The sequence below is a fragment of the Diuraphis noxia genome, unplaced genomic scaffold (assembly GCF_037042655.1).
Source record: "Diuraphis noxia isolate RWA-SAM2 unplaced genomic scaffold, SU_Dnox_SAM2 contig0001, whole genome shotgun sequence".
Classification (NCBI taxonomy): Eukaryota; Metazoa; Arthropoda; class Insecta; order Hemiptera; family Aphididae; genus Diuraphis; species Diuraphis noxia.
The window spans coordinates 105,025,395-105,047,714 of NW_028301711.1; the positions used below are offsets into that span (position 1 = coordinate 105,025,395).

At 29.6% G+C, this 22,320-nt stretch overlaps 1 protein-coding gene, 1 long non-coding RNA gene and 1 pseudogene across 3 annotated transcripts in view; 1 reads left to right on the forward strand and 2 right to left on the reverse strand.

Annotated features, from left to right (window-relative positions):
- The window catches only part of LOC149063067 (uncharacterized), a 331,333-nt gene that overhangs the window by 257,153 nt on the left and 51,860 nt on the right, over positions 1 to 22,320 (forward strand). The window lies entirely within an intron of this gene.
- Positions 2,872 to 10,706, reverse strand: LOC149063070 (uncharacterized). Of its 2 annotated transcripts, XR_016189712.1 has the most exons (4): positions 10,476 to 10,706; positions 3,837 to 3,920; positions 3,576 to 3,680; positions 2,872 to 3,398 (listed from the first exon to the last, which is right to left on the reverse strand). It is a non-coding gene; the product is annotated as an uncharacterized LOC149063070 (long non-coding RNA). The 2 variants fall into 2 exon arrangements; XR_016189711.1 differs by having other exon boundaries at positions 2,872 to 3,680.
- On the reverse strand, positions 5,724 to 7,758 carry LOC149063071 (uncharacterized; annotated as a pseudogene).

Below are 22,320 nucleotides of genomic sequence, written 5' to 3' on the forward strand. Positions count from 1 at the left end.
TCAAAATATCATTGTGAAGTTCCCATTTATTTTCGGATCTTCGTATATACGCCACGTAGTGACCAGAACTAAAAGCTACAGCTCCGTAAAATATGTAGCTGAAAAATAATATATGAGTATGATTGTTACTAAGTTGTATGAAGTTATATGAAATTTGTTCAATTTTAACTCAGTAAAAATAAATATAATTATATTTTTTGTTTAAATTATAAATAAAATTTTAACTACTATACTAACTTTTTTGTTTCAATATTTATGTTCACTGGAAAATCATCCAGCTTGAATTATTGATTTTCAGCAAAAATATCAGTCTCAATAAATAAATGATATCCCAAGACTCTGAATGAATTCATGATCCCGCTACAAAATTCTTCTTGGCATTCGTATCTATTATTTTCTATATACTGAATAAGACTTTGTTGTAATAAATTAAATCCATTGCCTTTAAAACGTATGATGATTGTTGGGCAACCGTGAGTTTTTGAAGCATTTTTACATTGATTATTAGAACAAGTGATGTATTCTTCAGCCGATGGTGCATCTTTGAGCAATTGTGTAACAATAAAAGAAACGTTACATTCAGTGTTAATTAGTTTTATGTTGGATACATTCATGTCTTCGTTAAAAATGCCTTTTAGTAGAACAAATCGATCGGTGTATGTTTTTTTTGATGTCTTGTGATGAGCTAATTCTTTGCAAAATTGTAACATCCTATTTTTACTTGTGTTTATAAAATCTTTGTACAGACTTATATCAATGTATGCCATTACTAATATCGACGAAACCGAATCAAACGGGCAGGTGTTGTGTAATAAATAATAATTTTTATTATATCGAATAGGAGTAGATGTATTACCATTTAACAATATAGTATCCAATGATGAACGCGTTGAAGGATTACTAAGAATTCTTTCTATTTCTGGATTTGAACTCATATATTTAGAAACTTTTTGTTTTTTATGTTTATTTATTTGAACTGGAGAAATAGTTGCATCATTTCAAAAACCACGCCAATTTTCAACAGCACTCAGAGAAAATTCCGAGTTAATTGAAGTACTTAATTCATCGTCCGTAGCTGGGGAGTTTGGACTACTGATAGAATAATTCTGAATATTATCATTGTTGGTTGGTATTGGACTTGTATTTAAATCGGAATCAGAATAGTCAATATTTTTTAAATATTCTATTGGTGCACATACAAGTTTATTTTTTGATTTCTCGTGAACCATTGTGTCATCAGTGATTGAAATGTGATTATTTCTGTGATCTTGTGATATTAAAGAGTCTCGAATCTGAGTACTTCTGGTCAGTTTTGCTTTAGATTCAATACTTTTTAGATGTGTTATTATAAACCTATCCACACTCATAGGTCGAACATCAAACCTCAGAATTTGAGATTTAAGCTCTTTGAAATCATTTTCAACTACGGCAGAACTTCCATTAGCATAAGGTGATTTAAACATTGTTCTCATAACATTGGTCCATAGAGGGAAATCTTTACAAATACGTAGAACATGGTTGGCTAATTCAGGAAGATAATATGCCGATAACCGATCTCCTTTTACTAAAGAATTTGTTTTACTTTGCTCGTAAATACTGTTTAAATATTGCTGTATATGATTTGAACTTAATACTTCAATATTATTATCTTCTATAACATAATCATTATCAGTACTTTGAAAACCATCCAAATTAAAATAACAAATTGTATAAAAAATAAATATAAATGGCATTTTTGGCTTTTTTTTATAGCATATTTGTATGGGTTTTTTGTGGGGGGGGAGGTCAGGGTGTGTGGTTGCACCCCTTACTTTTAGAATGTTACAATTGGCCTGCGCCTTGCTGAAGCCTAAAATAATGCACGAGCCACGAATGCAAAATTATTTATATGATTAAAATCAAATTTTAATAACCGGTCTATTATGTATGGACATAATTGAATACAGAATAATATACATATACGTATGTATATTTATTTTTATATGGCCTGGTGAAATTTCAAAATGGTCAGCTTGAAACTTCACACACCCGAAAAAAAACTTGAAATGACGCCCCTGGATTTAATATTCTCTGAAATACTTCTAGCTTGATGAGAACTGCTACGGTGATTTGATCCAGCATTATTTTCTAATTCATCCAATGTATCATAAAGCGCATCAACAGTTAAAATTACTGTTCTCATAGCTAAACCGTGTGACCACCATCTCGTGGTTTCTACCCTTTTAAATCGCCTTATTTGTTTGTTTGGATACAATTTCTTTGAGTTTTTCTCAAATATTACTACCCTATTTTTACTTGACGAAATAAAATCATAAATTGTCTCTATTATTCCAAACATATCTCTAGCGTTAGAAGAGTAGCTTACAGCATCTGTAAGAACAAGATTTAGTCTATGTGCATAGCACCATATATAAGATGCTGCGGGATTATATGATTTTATTAAGGCTTGTAAGCCACCATAAGCACCTCTCATGTTGGAGGCTCCATAGTATGATTGCCATATTAAATTTTGCTTCCAGTTGAGTCCATTTATTTCACAAATATTTTCAAAAACTGATAAAAGATATTGGGATGTTGTACTTGAACATTGTTTTATACAAAATAACCTTTCATATACGCTACTAGTCTCTTCATTAAAATATCGAATAACAAAAGATAATTCTTCTTTTTTTGAATTATCAAAAGTAGTATACATGGAAATTGGACACACTAAACAATTCCCTTTTCTAACTTGATCATAAATTTTCAAACGAAGAAATTGAGCTGTAGCTTCAATCAACTGACTTTATCACACCCAAGAAATATAGTTAAATTTACATTTATTTTTATTATTTTAATTCCATTTATATAAGTAGCTAAGACAGGAGAATACTTTGTTAATAGCATAACTAGATCCTTAAAATTCCCTTGGATTTGATTTTGAGATATTTTCCAATTTTCTCTGTGTCTAAAGAGTGCATGGCTAAATATACAGTAATATCAATCAACTGTTGACTAACAATTGTAGCAATTTCATTATTTTTCGCTTCTTCTAGAGCAGGCAGTAATGGAAGACATTCAAACATTAATTTTAATTGAAGACTAGCTTCAACATGTCGATAAAAAGTCTCGTGTAAAATAAATTTGGAAGTAGCTTTTTTTCATGAGTTAAAACCATTCGTAGTCCATGAATTCTTTTCTCCGGGCAACATACAAGACATGCAATAAACTTAATCTTCACTTACAGAGTATTTAAGCCAATCTCGTTTAATAAAAGTTCCGTCTTGCATACTTTTAGCAAACCATTCTGGTCTAAAATGTCTTCCATTATTCAATGGAAATTTATAATTTTTCATTTCTCCGCTGTTTGGCTGACAAGGACCATTTTTTAAAATCTACTTTTATATTTTTGATGTGACCTATATAAATTATGCAGTGGAAGCATTAGTAACTAGTATGGTGGACTTGGATTTTAGATGCATTCATTTAGAGTAAATTAAGTATAGATTCATGATTTTGGTTAGAGTTGTAAAACATATCTAAATACAATTTATTGAGTAATTTGTCTAGTGTTTATTTAAAATTTATTTACATACCTATTTTATCAGTATAATATATTTCTAAATGATTTTCAGGGTTAACTACAGTATCAACAATATTAATCTTTTCTAAGAATCCTTCATGCTCAACTGTAGCAGTACCTGAGAATAAAAATATAAAATGTATTTAAAAAGGCTAAATAATATAATATCATGATAACAGATAACATAACGCTGTACTCTATTTATTAGTTTTACAATATATAATATTAACTATTCATTTTAATTAATGACTAAGTAGTTAAAAAAATAATTTACCTGCAGTGTCATTGTAGCTAATGTCATGTATTGTCGTTAGTGGCAATGTAGGAGTTATATTATGAACTGCATCACTCAGCCCAACTACAAATTAAAAAAGTATATTAATACCATAATTTAAGTTCTTGAAGTTTAGGGCTGTGAATTTGATGCACTAAAAAACATTTATAAATGCATAAAAAATACCAAAAAAATGCAATAAAATATGCACTTAAAATGCAAAAAAAGGAATATAAAATTCCAAAAATTATAGTATAAAATTCATTTAAAATGGTTTTTAATTTAATTTTTATGTTTATATTAATATTAGGTACAGGATATTAAACATTAGTACAAAAAAGTGTTTATTTAATAAAAAAGTTGATTGAATCTTAATTAAGTTATTGCTATTCACCTGAAACATTAAAAAAATTGTTTTTGTATTTATTTTGTTAAAATAATAAAACAAACTAATAACTAAAATATTATTTAATAAAATATAAATTTGACATAATATATACAGCCTGCGTAAAATAAAAATAAATGTTTTCAAACAAGTCAATCGACGGAATTTGGTTAAAAATACTAGAAAATGAACTAAAATGCGAAAAAATGACCTAAAAAATTAAAAACGTAGAAAATGCAAAATTATGCGTATTTATTGCATTATTAAATACTTGCTTCATAAAAAATGTATTCAATACAGTAAATAATATATAATATATAATTGTAACCTAAATTAATTATATTACCTAAATATCTTAATATTATTTTTAATTTTTATTAATTAATTGAATATAATATTAGATATTTTACGTTATACGCAACCACATACCTAGGTATATTTTTTAAATTACATTTTTTGCGTATTTCTGAACATTATACATTTTTCACACATCAATCATCTATTATTATTTATAAGGTTCTACCTTTCTACCTACTCGTATCTTACTTACAAAAATTTGAAATCTACGATTTACTAATAACTAATAAGTAACAACCAAGATATTATGAATTACGCGTGTATTCAATAATATATTTATTAGTTTGTAATTAATAAATAAAACTCTTGTTTACTTTAATATGCATATTGCATACCAATACAATAAAACTAAATTTTTCTGAAAGGAAATAAATTAATTATGGAAATATAATTAATAATTATATACAGTTTATAATTCAAGTAATTACTAATAAAGTTAAGTATTTCATATTTTTATTTGAAAATTTGACAATTTTTGCATGATGTGTTGGCTAGCATTTTACGAATTTGTCCAAAACGTGGTGCTGTAAGTCGTATTTTTCTTTTATAAAACCATTTTTCATTTTTACTTTGATCTCGGGTATCGATTTCAACTTGTTCAAAATTGACACCATTCAATGATGTAAGAAACATTAATTTTTTGGATTTCAATTCTTCAGCTGACAAAATTTCTATGAGAGATTCAGCTAAACCGTAATCGGCATTTGGTCCATATGAACGCGGCTTTTGGTACCTCCGCTCATCCGGAAATACCTAATTGTCTTTTATTTTTCGTGTTACCTATATAAAAAATTACCAATTAGTTGATTGTATTTTATTCCATGCATTGTAGTACTATTCATAAAACCTTCGACAACTCCATCTGCCTCTATACTCGTTGATGATTTAGTCCAATTCATAAAGCAAAGTACCTATTACCTAAATATTAGTTTATTAATTATGTTTTGGACAGTAATTATTTTTATTATATTACGATTTACAAATCATTTATAGTAATCTCCAGTGAATACAAAATGTAGGAACAATTATTAAAACTTCATAATGAAATTTCTTATAAATGCTTTGTTTGTTTTAGGTACTATACAAAATATTAGATATTAATAAATTGTTTTAATATATAATATACTCTTAAATATAGATACTTATTAACAAATTATTTTAATCATTTTAGTTTTCTTTTCTTTTTTATGGGCCTGTGCTTCTAAAATATGAGCTGGTACCCTAATATCACTAACTAATGATCGTTTACCATAAAGGGGGTTAACAATTTCCGATAACAAACATTATAGATAAAATCTAAAACAAAATATAACAAAAAAATTAACATTTAACTACAAGTCATTTATCTTTTATTTCTTACAATTGTAATTTTTTAATCATCTTTTGATTCCAAAAATCAACATCAAAAAAATTTGTTCAACATTTGTCCAATCACTTGTATGCATAATGAAGTAACACATTTTTCGTCCTGATATTCTCAATTGTCCCATTACTTGAAAATAATGCGCGTGATCTTTCTTCAGAGAAATTATACCTTCTTTTACCGAACAATATGGTAACTAAAACAATATGATAAACAAATTTTAGATTTTATGTAACATTATTGTTCAGTAGTGGCAGTAAGTAGTGCATAAAAGTAAACTGAGATATATGTGTTGATCTGAGATAATTATATTATTTTAATATTATTATTTTTCATAAACATAAATTATCATACAAACCAAATTTCGTTCAACTGCTTCCAAGGCACTGGTTGTATCTTTTGCAGTGTATGGACATTTGATTTCCAAAATTATATCTTGTCCAACCAGTCCATCTGAACATAAGTTACAATATTTAATTTGTTATCATGTGTAATTTCTGAATAGTGAATACATTGTGATAATAAACACTGTATACAATTTTGAATAAGTGAATACCTACATACATATTAATTATTAATTTATGTGATTGTGTTACCTGGACTTTCAGCCAAAAACGGATATTCTCGGTCAATGAATAGGCCACATAACTCCACGTGTACTTGGTAAAGTTTTTCAAAATGAGTTCTTGCAAATGGTTCCATTTCTATACCGTAAGCCAATGATTTACAAGTTGCAGGTGGCTTATTAAGTATTCCATGGACTTTATTTTTGCAGCTAGCATTGTCCCTCATTTTGCAAACTTCACCAAATTTCGACGCAGTTAAACGTATTTTTCTTTCTTTAAACCACAACTGACTTTGATTTTGGTCTCTCGTTAATTTTTCAATTTCAATCCGATCAACATCCTGTAGATTTTTTTAAAAATTCATTTTTTTTCTCCGCCATATCTTCATTACATAAAATAAGGAAATCATCTAGGGGCTCGGCTAAACCGTAATATTTATCAGGTGCACTGAATGTAAATTTGTGTTTCATACGAACAACACCATTATCAAAAAGTTTTCATCTCCTCATGATGGTATTATTCCCAATTCTATTAATATTTGTTGCATATTCTTTACTAAACATTCCTATTTAAAATAAAATTAGCAATTAAGTTGTTTATTATAGATATAGGTACAAATTATAATATTTAGATTAATTTATTTACCTGGACTTCTAGACATAATTTTTTTTTGGACTGCGCGTATATAATTTTCAGAATTAAACGCAAGAACTGCAGTTTCTACTCGTGTCTTATACTTGTTTCCCTACATAAAATTGATGCATTTTCCTCCGATGTGCTTATTGATTAAGCTGTTAAATTGTTTGCATGGGTTGTTGTCAGTATTTTCGATTAAGCTCTCTGTATTTGCAGCTAATCTGTATACGATATTTCGTATATCGGACATCAAACTTGTTGTTTCAGCTTCAGGTACAAAGCACGCTGGCAAACAGAAGAGTAACTATTTCGTATTCCTTCAAATAACACCTTTTTAGTGTTAAATCCTATAATAGTCGCATGAAAAATAATTCATGTTTTAATTTAAATTATTATGATCTTTTTTAAATTTTAAACGTTTCTTACTGCTCCAGAAAATGAGTTATATTTTGTTTTGTAAGATCTTTTTGACCACTGGCCATCAGCTATAACAGTGCACATTGGTACACCACATTCATCTACATTTCCATTTTGAATTGCTAATTGTCTCTCTTCATCGACAGCTTTTATCATTTCTTCGATTGCAGTATCATTTACTGATTCGTTCGCAGTCATCAAGACTGAGATTTTTTTTTATTTGATCACAGAAAACGATTCAATAAATACGAATATTTTTCACGCAATCTTGAGGAAATTCAACTTAATAGTGACATGATTTATAAACTATAATTTACCTTCTATGAGTGTTTCACTATATTTACTTCATATTACATTCACTAAATTAGATTTTTCTTGATTTCTTTCATCTCCAAACGCTGGTGTATTTCACAGTAAATACACTTAGCAATACGATTCCACCGATACACCAGCAATTCGAGCCTCATTGATGTTATCCGTCTGTCATTATATATACGGCGTGCCCTAAACTATGTTTAAAGTTTTCCTTTTGATCTCCGTACCATTATACATCAACAGCGGCATTTCCTTTCATTCACCAAATGAAGAGAGCCAAACTTATCAGCGGTCCGGTCCTGTATACACATACCAGCTAGGTACCTATCGTATATTATCATTATAAGGCGCAACATAATGACCTGCAACATAATATAGGTATAATTTCCAAGGTATTTTTTGCGCCGAATCTCATCAGTCATCAGTAATTGGTTTTCGTCCCTTTGTCTCGCGTAATGGGTCATCTACGACTGTCATAAATTTATGATAATAATTTTTTATAATTCTATAGTTCTATAATATATGTATATATATTAAATGATTATCATACGAAGGTATTCGTTTTTATATTTCATACTATTATAATTTATAATGCCCAGTTTCGTATGTTTTTGCACCGCATTGTTCCTTCAAACACCTGCAGCCCGTGGTCATCCAACTATACTTCGATTTAAATTTCAATAGTCTCTCACATATCATCAATATAATAACGACGACCTCGGGGAAATTCCAAAATGTATGAAACACAACAAAATCATCTCAAAAAATGTTTGATTTATTTTTTTTCAATCCTATTTTTAATACTTATTTCGGTAAAGTTTGGGAATAACTGCTGCGTCCATACATAATATGATTATATAGAGCTTATGGTTGTCACATCGTGACGATAAGATGTTTTCGGATTGTAGTTGTATTGTAATATACTAATATGCAGGGCCGTGAATTAATAGGAAAGTGCATTTTTTTTTGGTGATTGTAAAACATAGCTTTGTAAATACCTACATAATTTGAATTATGTAATTACGAATCCATCTATGAAACTTTTATTTTGCATATTTTTGCATTTTCTTACGTTTTTAATTTTTTCGCATTTAACCAAATTCCGACGATTGACTTGTTTGAAAACATTTATTTTTATTTTACACAGGCTGTATTATATTATGTCAAATTAATATTTTATTAAATAATATTTTAGTTATTAGTTTGTTTTATTATTTTAACAAAATAAATACAAAAAAAATATTTTTTAATGTTTCAGGTGAATAGCGTTAACTTAATTCAGATTCAATGAACTTTTTTATTAAATAAATACTTTTTGTACTAATGTTTAATATCTTGTACCTAATATTAATATAAATATAAAAATTAAATTAAAAACCATTTTAAATGAATTTTATACTATAATTTTTGGAATTTTATATTCCTTTTTTTTTTGCATTTTAAGTGCATATTTTATTGCATTTTTTAAGGTTTTTTAGTGCATTAAATTCACAGCACTACTAATATGTATAGTTTCAAGTAGGTCCCGGCTATCATTACTATCACACAAGTGTTACTAATTTTTTTTTAAATTAGAATAACTAAATACATATATTATTTATAACAATATTTGACATTAGGCATTAACTATTAGGTATCTATACTTTTTAATACAAATCATGTCACCAAGAAAAATAAAATGAGTGATAATAGTTAATAAAATATTAAGATTAAAATTATCTTTAGGATATCGCCTTATAATTTTAGGTATATATACTTTTATTTTAAAGTTTAGTGATGATACATAAAAATATCAGAGTGAAACCACGGATAGCCACTTCGTGGTAAAGCGATAAATTTTATACCACGCTGTGGGAGGCTGAAAATAAATAATATTATTTACCGATTTTTATTTTTTTTTCATATAACATAATTATTTATTAAACGTATTTCATTAAATAATAGTTCACAACGACCAGATACATTTTATTCGTAGGTAATCAAGTGTTGAATTGAATAGAAGTGAAAAAAGTCAGAATTAATAATACCAAGTTTAAAAAAAAAAAACATATTAAAAAAAATAAAGTCTTAGCAGCTAAATAAACACCTTAAAGTTCTAATAAAATATATTAAGAATGTTAATAAAACAGAGTTGTCAACAGAATCAGTTATTTTCTTCAATTAGTTCGAACTACAAAACAGACTGATAAATTAAAAGATTATGTGATCTGTACTAACTGTAATTCAATTATTATAAAGAGCTAACCTTTATAATTTTAATTTTAATTAATTTAATTCCTAAAATATTCCAAATTTTTGCAACACTGATTAATATTTTCGCTGTTAAACTTCATTATTGATTTTTAATTTATTCATAAGTTGTTCGTAAACACTTACATATACGCAATTTTTCAAAATTTGACGAATTTAAATACCTACCTACATTAATTGTGACCTACCAATAGTAGTACATATTTCGATAAAAATGTGTTGGAGGAATAATGTTAAGTCAACGAAAAATAACACGGAAAAAAACTAATTTTTGAGATTTAAAACATTATACTGTTTTCTCGAAAGTAATTCCATTTATATATTACTATTATATTAAACAGAGTACTTACTTAATTTTTCTCGAATCGGTAAATTTATACAGTAGGTATCGTTGGAACGGAAGTTTTAGCTGCACATTGTAAGTTTAAGTAATCCATACTTGTAACAATGTATTTGAGCCCCTTAAGGGGTATTTACTATTTATCGTTCAATCTATTTTCCGTAGAATAATCACATGGGATTATTAAATTAATAAGGGTCCCAACGCACTGCGGTATATTCGCCGTTGGTTCGAAACGGTTCTACCGTTCGCGGATTTTACGACTCGTACCACACTGCAATTTTTGCCGCTGATACAATTGGTGTTATCACTCGATTTTCGCGCCTAAACTGGCTAAACATCAATTTCTAATTTAAAAATATTGATAATTGTATAAATTGTTAGTAAAGTTGTTGGTTAACTACAACTACTATGGTCTGTGATCTCATGTGATCTGTATTTACTATATTTTACTGTATCTAATAGGTACTGTAAATTTAAATTTTCTATAGCTACCTATGTACCACTATTTGTACACAAACATCTAAATGCATGTAAGTAAATTATAAATTAAATTAATAGTTAATTTAATGCATAATATGCTTACTTATTAAATTACATTTAATTTATTTAGAATGGAGTTAGATGATTATGACAATTTACTTAAAGTGATTGCTGTCGCCGAAGCATTTGGTGAATGGATCCACCAAAATCAATAGTAAAATATTGGGTTTATCCAATTAACCATGATAGAGAAGAAGTGAACCAATTTGATACTTTTTATACAAATTTGAGATTTGACAGTGATAAGTTTTTTGAGTATTATATGATGTCTATAACTTCTTTTGATGAATTATTAGAGAAGTTACGCCCTTACAGAACAAAAGAAAATACCCAGTTTCGTAACTCTATTAGTGCTGAACTAAGACTAACAATTACATTAAGGTAATATATCTGTAATTGATCGGAGGTAGGAGTGGACTGTATAATCGGTATGTAAGATCAAAAGGATAAATAATGGTGCAACAACTTATGTTTGCCACGGTGTCACCGGGTGCTACTATTCAAATAAAAATGATAATAATAACTAATACTTTAGGTGAAGTAGGGGGCACAATAGTGCTGGCCAGCGGAGGGCAATAATTAATACAATAAATAATAATAATGTTAGGTAAAAACTAATTACGGTATAAACACAATAATAACAAAATATATGTATATAAAAACCGTGTTGGGCGACAGCAGTCCGCTGGACAATCAACGGCTTAAGGTATGGTTGGTGGACGGTACTGGTAGTGATGACGGTATATGTTCAGAACGATACACAAAACGATGACGGTAACAATGGCTATGAACGGTCGGTCGGTAGTTAACGTGGTAAGTCGGACGGTAGGCCGAACGGTACTGGTCATAGGTGCCGGGCGGCCTGCATACTGCAGCAACGCATTTGCCGATATGAACCGGGACGCCGTATAACTGCTTCACGTTCCGAACAATATCAACTTGATTAAAAAAAAATTACTGGTATTGTAAATTTAAAGATATTTTAAAATATCAAGTGATTTAAAAACTTAGTAGAGTTTAAAATAACTGATTGGTTAGTTACCTAGTTAAAACTAGATGAATTAAAACCAAAAATCATAACTACTAATTTTAAACGATTTTGTAATTTTAAAATAAAAATAAAACATAATAGGTATGTATTTAACCACCTTTTTGATAGTAAAACTTGTTTATGTAATAAATTTAAATACAAAATAAAATAACTTATAACCATTTGTCAAATTTAATAACTTAATTATAACAAGAAAAATGTATAACATTTATAAAATAAAATAAAACAAAATAGGTACCTATGAATTCAAAAAAAGAAAAATTTTAAAATAAAATCAGCCTTTTGATAGTAACTTGTTAATGTAATAAATTAAAATACAACATAAAATAACTAATAACCTTTAGTAAAATTTAACAATTAATTAGAAAACTTTTATAAAATAAAATAAAACTTTGATTATATTATAATATAATTAATAAAAAACATTTTAAAATAATATCTATTATAAAATTAATTGGACGGATCTGGAAATGGAGAATATCCTTGAGACTGTGATGGTGTTTGATCAGTCGACTGAGTAAAATTATTACTTATTGGATTATAGGAGTGGTGGTAGCCGGTAGGTAGGTTGTGTATAGTTGATGGGTGATGGTATTGATATTGAGCTTTGTGGTTGTGGGGCCTGTTGATAATTTAAAGGACTATAGTAGGTTTATATACTTGGATTATACTGAGAAATATTCCTAACATGCTGATGAAATTGAAATTTAAGTTCTGATTTTTGTTCTGGATTTAAATTTTTAACTTCGGGTAAAAAAGACAAAGAAAGCTTTATCAGTATCTTCTGTGTCAATAGGTCTGTGAGGGGGGTTCTTTATATCAGCCAGTAATGTTTCTTGAAAGGCAGCTTTCTTCTTTTTTTGAGGTGGAAAAAAGTGGGTGGCAAGAGTACATGTGTTTGAAGCAAATTCTGGAGATACACCATCATTCCTATCATTTTCAGTTTCAGTTAATGTGTTATCCAATGAGGTTTCGATGGAACTCATGTTTCCAGTGGTTCTATGAAAATAAATAATGATATGTAAATTATTTTATTAAATTAATATAATTGAACTATACAAATTTTAAGAATAACATGAATATAAAAATTATATAACCTTTGGTAATTTCTAAACCAAAAGACAAGTATCTTTAAAAGAAAGATTATTAATTTTTAATTAGTCTATTTTTTTAGTTAATTTATTATTTTAAATATATCAAAAAATAATCCCAAAACTTAATTAATTATAAACATATAGAATATTTAATTCAAACACTTATTTACATTTAAAGGGCTTTAAAAAGTTGTTTTTAAAAAATTAAATTAAATTAGTGAGAACATTAAAAAAAAGAGATTAGTAATAAATAGTGACTGCGAAGAAACATTATAGAATAGAACAATGTTTTAGTAATTAACTATGTAAACTAAAATATACAGAATGATTATTTTAAGCATGCTCTGCCCCATTTCAATAATACATTAATTTTGATGTTTAGAATTTTTAAGTTTACCTAAGACCATTTTATCAAATTTTTGATATTTGTTGTACTACTGCAGGAGTGTCCTATGGCGGCACAAACTTCTATTTTTCTAATGAGAAGCCCCCTTTATACTGAAAATTATTTAGAGAATGATTTTTTTAAAGATATTAATGTATCTAAATCAAAATTCTGAGTTAATAAAATGTTTACCTATACTAAGGATAATAATCCTTAAAAATGGTTTTAGAAAATTGTAAACTATATGTATTATTAGTTGTGGTAGGTAACATTTTTATACTGTTTTTACAATTTGTATTGTCACAATTGGTACAAAAAAACTCAAGTAGTCGAAAATAAGGTCATCAGATGTATTAAAAAATTCCAAAAAAGTAAGGTGCACATGCTTAAAAAATCACCTTATCTATTATTATAAAAAGAAAAAAGTTAGATATAATAAAATATAATATAGGAAAGATACATTATGATAAAAAATAATGGGTACATTTTTTGACCTACACTTTAAGACTAATTAATAAATCTGTGGCACAACCAGATAAAATGATTTTAAAGTAGCAAGAAAATTTAATTACCTATTACTTTATGATTTGATTGATTAATGTAAATATTATGATTAGTAATTACAATATAAAATTGAATGATAATTAAATGTAAAAAAAAAATAATAAATAGTGATATTGATAGTTATATTTAATTACTTTCTTTTTTGAACAACTGGTTGCAAAAAGTTTAATACTGCTGCATAAGAATATTTGCGATATATGAAGGTTTTTCTTTTGGGGGTGCCGGGGAAATGGTTGCACCCCCACTTTTACATTTCACTATTTGAATCATGCCGTTGATTTGTGCATCGTTTGTGCTCTTTTGTGCTGAAAGTCTCGACATTTGTGCTTTTGAACTTTGCGAGATATGAAGGTTTTTCTTTTGGGGTTGCTGGGGAAATGGTTGCACCCCCACTTTAACATTTCACTATTTGAATCATGTCGTGATTTGTGTGGAAAGTCTTCACATTCATTCACGTTATATTATTAAGTCTACACCAGTGTTTCTCAACCTGGGGGTCGCCAACTTATTATTTAGGGTCGCAATCGAATGATTTAAATCAATGCAAAAATTAAAAGCTCGAATAATAAAAAAATAAAATCAATAAAATATTATTATATTACATACCTATTACGAGTATAGATTATTTATATTAAAATGGAAAACACACTATTATCATTTTTAAAGCGATATTACTCTATGACGTCTATTAAAGAATCTATAATAAACGTTGAATATAGATTATCAAGTATCAACCTAAGATAAGGCCACCGCCGCGGCCGCAGTGCACACTGCACATATTATATTATTATATATTTATGTCACAGTTCATCGTTACCATCGCCGTGCCGTGCGCCGTTGTAAAATATAGGTTAATAAGTTGCATTTTTATATTGTTTTTCACATTTTTATACACTTTATCTTTATTTGACTTTATGTATTATTATAAAATATTTCTAATATGAGTAAACAGTTGCAAATGACGAACTTTTTCAAATAACCGCACAATACATCGACTTCTGATAATCAAAACTCAAATATTACAAAAAAACATAATTTGGATAATACTCATGAGAATTAGCTTGACGAAGTCAATTAAACCAAGAATTGACGAAATAATATCACATCAACAGCAACAACCAAGCCATTAAAAATCTTAATATAAAAATATATTTATATAATAAAATGAAATATTTAATGTACGTTTTTTTTAATTTTAAATAAATATAATATTATAATATGTATCCTTTATATTTCTCGTGTACAGTACTTGTAGTAACTATAGACTCTAGATTATTTATAATGATAATCTAAGCGAGTATGTAAAAATATATATGTAGGGGTCGCCACAGTAAAAAGGTTGAGAAACACTGGTCTACACTATCTTTCGTAAAATGGTTATAATTACCAGGGCTTGAAAACGAAAACATTATTTTCGGTTTTAAGGGTTTTACCCGATATAGAATACCGATTTTTATACCAGTTTAAACCATTCAAAAGTGACATTAATATAAAAACTTAAAAGTAAAGTCGAAAAAATCAATACCGGTTATCAAAAAAGAAAGTGAAATTGGAAAAAAAAATAATAAATGTATTCGGTTAAAATCCCTGCTTTTTGATACCTATGTCAACTCGAATGATGCCATTGACAGCCCTAATCTATTATGAGTTTTAATTATCATACACATATTAAATATTAGTATATTCACTATATTTTAAACTTAAATTTATTTAATTAAATGGCAGCAATAAAATTATTTCTATCGCAATAAATATTCACAATTTTTCTATTTTAACATAAATTGTGTAGGTACACAATATGGAAAATAATACTTTTAAAAATCTTATATTTTTACGTTTCCCAAACCTGAATTCTGAATTACTTTTGATATATTATTGGTCTTATCGAAAAAAATAAAAACGCTAAGACACATTCTCCCTATTCATGGTGAAAATTTGGTTTGTTAATTATATTACTGTAAGCTTCTCGAATTTTTGCTATGTTTTACATATTTTGTAAGACAGGACAACACATGTGGGTGTGGAGTCCTCTTAAGAAAAATAATTTTTTTCACTTAATATAAATATTGAACATTTAAGATAGTATAGCAGGCATTATTTATGTATGACGAAACAATTTAATTCATACAAACTTGTATATTTTATTGAATAATTAACACCTGTATAAACATTAAATATAACAAACAATTTTAAATTTTTTAAAATAAAAATATACCAAAATAGGTGTATCAACTATCCCGATAATTTACTGTTTTCTTTCTTTTTTTAATATTGAATATAATATTGAAATTCGCGTCTAGGAAAACAAACACATTGTAAAAGTTTTGGGTGGTTAACAATGATAAATTGTATTTTATATATACATAATATATATATATAATATACTGAATTTACCGGCGGCCGCAAGCAGTGATTTTTATCTGCGTAAAAACCCAAGCCTGCAGTGGTGTCAGTTATGTGTGTGTTAGTGTGACTGGCGTATTCAAAAAATGAAAACAATTATTATCAGTTTAAAGAAATTAAAAATATTTTTTTTTTGATAAACGGTATTGATTTTTTCGACTTTACTTTTAAGTTTTTATATTAATGTCACTTTTGAATGGTTTAAACTGGTATAAAAATCAGTATTCTATATCGGGTAAAACCCTTAAAAACCGAAAATAATGTTTTCGTTTTCAAGCCCTGGTAATTATAACCATTTTACAGGTTCAAACCGTTAAAATCGAAAGATAGTGTAGACTTAATTATATAACGTGAATGAATGTGAAGACTTTCCACACAAATCACGGCATGATTCAAATAGTGAAATGTTAAAGTGGGGGTGCAACCATTTCCCCGGAACCCCTAAAAGAAAAACCTTCATATCTCGCAAAGTTCAAAAGCACAAATGTCGAGACTTTCAGCACAAAAGAGCACAAACGATGCACAAACAAAGGCTCTTGGTTTTTTCTTGCAATTCCGAAGTGGGGATGCAACCATTTCTCCAGCATCCTCTAACAAAAACGTCTGTATCTCAGAAAGTTTGAAAGCACAAATGTCGAAACTTTCAGCACAAATGAGCACAAACGATGCACAAAAAAAGGCTCTTGGTTTTGTTTTGAAATTCAAAAGTGGGGGTGCCATGAAAATGGTCCTGGTTATACCTACATGATATAATAATAATAATTATAATAACTAGTAAAACTAGTAAAATCACTATAGTATCTTATATAGTTATACATATATAAAGAGTCATAATATTATAGAGTATAATTATTAATAATTATGCCAGCTGCTATGTTGGTATTCATTTCTTTTATAATAGTTTCAAAATAGTATGAAAATAAACGTAAGCTATCGATCAGACAAGTTATCTTGACATTGCACAAGTAAAAAAATTATAAACAAAACATATAGATAATCTAAAATCCAAAAAAAAATTTAGAATAAATTTACATTCGCTCCGTGACTGTTGTCCGCAACACACGTATCAGTTATACATAAACGCAGTTTCATTTGTTTCTCAAGTCTTACCTAACCAAATTAATTGTGAATGGTGTCAACAAATCCGGATATTGGTCTGTGTATCCCACTTCCGTCATCGCCACGGAATTTTATCATCTCAAGTCCAAATCTTCCAAAAACTGGTAATTATATTTGCTACACTCGTACGTATATAGTATATACGGTATCTACGTAATTAATTACCTCCGCGCTCCACGCCGGCGGCAGCTATTTATCTAATCTAACACAAATCGCGATAACGACAATACTCAGAATGAACCGCAATAATAATGCAAATACTACTGATTCGAAAAAAAAACCTCAAATATAAATAAAACAAATTCAGCGTGGTCCAGTCGTATACAGAGTGCATCAAGTGATGTGTTCGAAAATTCTGACATGGACATAGACGTTACCGTAAAAAAGTCTAGTAAAACCGGTAGGAATCTTTCTTCCTCTGACGAACTTTCGACAAGCAAAATAGCTAAGACGACCCAAAAAAGTATATTTTCAACAACAAATAGATACTCCTGCGTTGCTGCTGATGACAACCCAGAGATAGCGTTTCCATCTCAGAATCTACCAAACGAAGTATCAGACGATACTAGTGAACCCGTCAAACCTCCACCATCTCCACCACCAATTATGGTTCAAGGGTTACTTGACTTTGTTACGCTTCGCAAAGATTTTTTCAAACTGCTTGGTGCCGATAATTTCTTATTCAAATCATCCACTAATGATTTAAAAATCCTCACTAAAAATTCCGACTCTTATAGAGCTGTGATAAAGTATTTAAATGCAAATAAAGCCGAATATCACATATATCAACAACGTGAAAACAAAGCTTTTCGTGTTGTTATACGTAATATTCATCCTTCTACCCCATTAAATGAGATTGGAATCGCCATTCAAGAAATTGGCTTCACAGTGCGTCAAGTTGCTAATGTCCGTCACAAAATCACAAAAAAAAATTTGTCTCTTTTCTTTGTCGATCTAGAACCAGCTGAGATCTACAAAGATATATTCCACGTAACATCCATTCTTCACACTAAAGTTCGTATCAAAGAGACATATAAACGTCGGGAAGTAATTCAATGCCAAAACTGCCAGAAATATGGCCACTCCAAAAGCTATTGCTCACACCCACCTCACTGCATCCGCTGCGCTGAACTTCACACATCTTCATCTTGCACCAAATCCAAAGATCAACCCCCCAACGTGCGCTCTCTGTGGAGGAAGTCATCCGGCAAATTACCATGGATGTACCGTCCACAAAGACCTACAAAGTTTCACAATAATTCCAAAGCTACAACTAAACAAAATGTTAATTTAAATTATAATGTAAATGGGGGTAAAACCACTAGCGATGGAACACTCTCTGATCAACCTAATCTCAATTTAAATAATACAAAGGAATTTCCAAGCCTTCCGACAAACGTGTCCCACCTACAAGATAGCAAAGACAAACCAAATAACTACAAAAAAAATCATTTCAATTCAAATATGTTTAATATTCAACCCGATAATAATCTAACCTCTCAATTTTCCTCATCCTTATCAGAATTAAAATTAGTGGTAAATCCTTTAATCCAACTTCTCACTACTGTTATAAATAAATTAGTCCTAAAAGATGTTAAATAAACAAGCGAACGTAAACTCCCTTAGAATTTTTTTTGGAACTCAAACGGTCTTAAACGTCATGAACCTGAACTGCTCAACCTATTCACAGAAAAACATATAGACATTACACTTATCTCGGAAACTCACTGCACTTCAAACATTAAAAAATTTTTCACCGGGTACAACATTTATCGAACCGACCACCCTGATGGCTCTGCCCATGGAGGCTCGGCCATTATAATTTCAAAAAAAATACAATGCCAACCGTTACTTAATTACAAAACTAACACTATTCAAGCAACAAACATCTTAATTACTCTGAATCATATTCCCACAACTATATCCGCAGTCTATTGTCCTCCAAGGCCTGCAATATCATCTGAACATCTCTCCCTATTTCTGAACTCACTTGGCCGCTCATTTCTTATAGGCGGTGACTTAAATGCCAAACACTCGCAATGTGACTGCCAGACCGATAACACTAGGGGTCGGTTGCTTCAAAATATTATACTGAACACAATAATTACATTCATAACTCCTCCGGGACCTACTTACTGGCCTTCCCACTGAAACCGGCACTCCGATATTTTAGATTACTTTCTCACCACAATCCCAAGACACATTACTCATTCCCTAAAAAATCTAGCAGATCCAGCATGTGACCACAGTCCAGTTCTTCTCAATCTGATTTGTGAGATTTACTACAATCCTCCCCGTCCTTCCTTAGCGAAAGGACCAGTCAATTGGAGCTCCTTTTCAGAAAATCTAGAAAATGCCACTAACCTTAAAATCTCACTCAAATCAACCGACCAAATCGATGAAGCAGCGTAAAACCTAACGACCTCAATCCAAACCACCGTTTTCGAAACATCGTATGTCACAAATACACCTGACAACTCAAAACATAATATCCTTCCTCCCCAAATCCAAAAATTAATAGTAAAAAAAGGGTTCGCTCATTGTGGCAAAGATAAACTTCTGATAAACGACTATTAAATAATCTATCAAATTTAATCAAAAAACTAATTATAAAACACAAATCCAACTTTTTCCAAGAAAAATTGCAATCACTAAACTCTAATCATGGTTCTCTATGGAGAACTACCAAAAATATTCTCAAAATCAAAGAACAAGCTACACCGCTCAATGGTCCAAATGGATAGCTAGCGATCTCTGACAAAGATAAAGTTAAACTTTTTGGAACCTATCTCTCAAATATATTTACGCCACATTTTAATGTTAATCCTGATTCTACTCACCTCGACAATATTGCCAAATTTCTTGATAGTCCTTTACTAATGTCTCTTCCAGCAAATCACACAAACCCAAATGAAATCAAACACTTAATTAGCAAACTAAATCCAAGGAAGTCACCTGGATACGACTCAATTACAAATAAAGTATTATAACACTTACCCAATAAAACTCTATTACTTCTCATATTTATTTATAATTCCACTCTCTCACTTCCCTCAAATCTGGAAATTTTCTAAAGTAATACTTATAACATATATACATCAGATATTCCAAAAACAGCAAACACAACCATAGCAACTTATGCAGATGATACAGCTATACTCTCCTCCAACTCAGACCCTATTTTATCCTCAAACTATCTCCAACATCACCTCAATTTAATAAACACTTGGGCAACCCAGTGGAAAATTCTAATAAATCCCGTTAAATCTTCCCAAGTGCCATTTACACTGCGTAAACACAACTTCCCCTCGCTCCAACTTCAAAGAGTCGTGATTCCTTCATCGAATCAGGTAAAATACTTGGGAATTTTACTAGACAAAAGATTGACATGGAGACCTCATCTAAAGTCCAAACGTAAAATCCTTAACCACCGCCTTCATCTACTCAGGCCGATTCTTAAATCCAAACTTTCAATACACACTAAGTCCACATTGTACAAATCTCTACTCAGACCCATCTGGGCGTATGGTATGCAAATCTGGGGATGTGCCAAACCTTCCCAAGTCCACACTATCCAAGCTGCCCAATCCATCACTCTCCGGCTAATAGCCTCGGCCCCATGGTATGTAACAAATGAAACCCTACACAATGATTTAAGAATTCCAACAGATGACCAACTAGTTAAATTATACTATAACAGATTTCACTCCAAACTGCAACACCATCCCAATCCTTTAGCCACTCATCTAGCATCACGTACTCTTCCTGACAACCCACCACGCCGACTTAAAAGGAATTGGTGTCGTGACCTATTAAATGAATGAACAAAAAATAAATTACTAGAGGGTACCATCGCTGGATGATTTCCCTCATTATGTGCCTCATGTGTATTTTTATTTATGTATATAGTGTTATATCAGTTATCTATTTTACTTATTGTGTCATGTAATACAGATTGTAAATTTTGTAATAAAAAAAAAAAAAAAAAAAGAATAAATTTGATAGTAATATTATATAATATCATTATTACCACCGCAGTGCTGCTTGCAGTACTAAATCGTTATACCGCGGATGGCGCGGACCTATTGTAAATAAATTAAAACTGATTGAAAATTGACTCAAAATTTAAACCAAAAACCGAAAAATTTCAAAACCAATTACAAAATCGAAATTTCTTAATACCGGTATTGAAAATTGAAACCGAAACCGAAAATTTTCAAAACCGGTATACAAAATCGAAATCGAAACCGAAATTATTTCAATCGGTTTCAATCCCTGACTTGGGTACAAAAAAAAAATGTATCATCTGATCGACAATATTACGATTGTCTGGGTTTCTTTTTATATCAAAACTAAGACTGTGGAAAGTTGTCGGTCTCACGGTCGGCGAAATATATCGAAAAATGTCATCTCATCCTGTCCAGCCTTTTCGGCATGAATGGAAAGTCGACCGTATCGCATTGTTGTCACCCGTGTTAGGTTGATAACGTCATAGACAGGGCGCTTGAAAATTCGGCACGTGGACAAATAAACATGCAGACTTATAAATATAAGGAAAATTAATCCCTTGTTCACTAAAACAATTAAACATAAAACAATTACGTTAGTATCTATTTATTCTCAAATATAACGTTACATTCAAATAAATAGTTTAAATTAATAAATAAATATTAAAAATAGCTAAAATCTTGAGCGA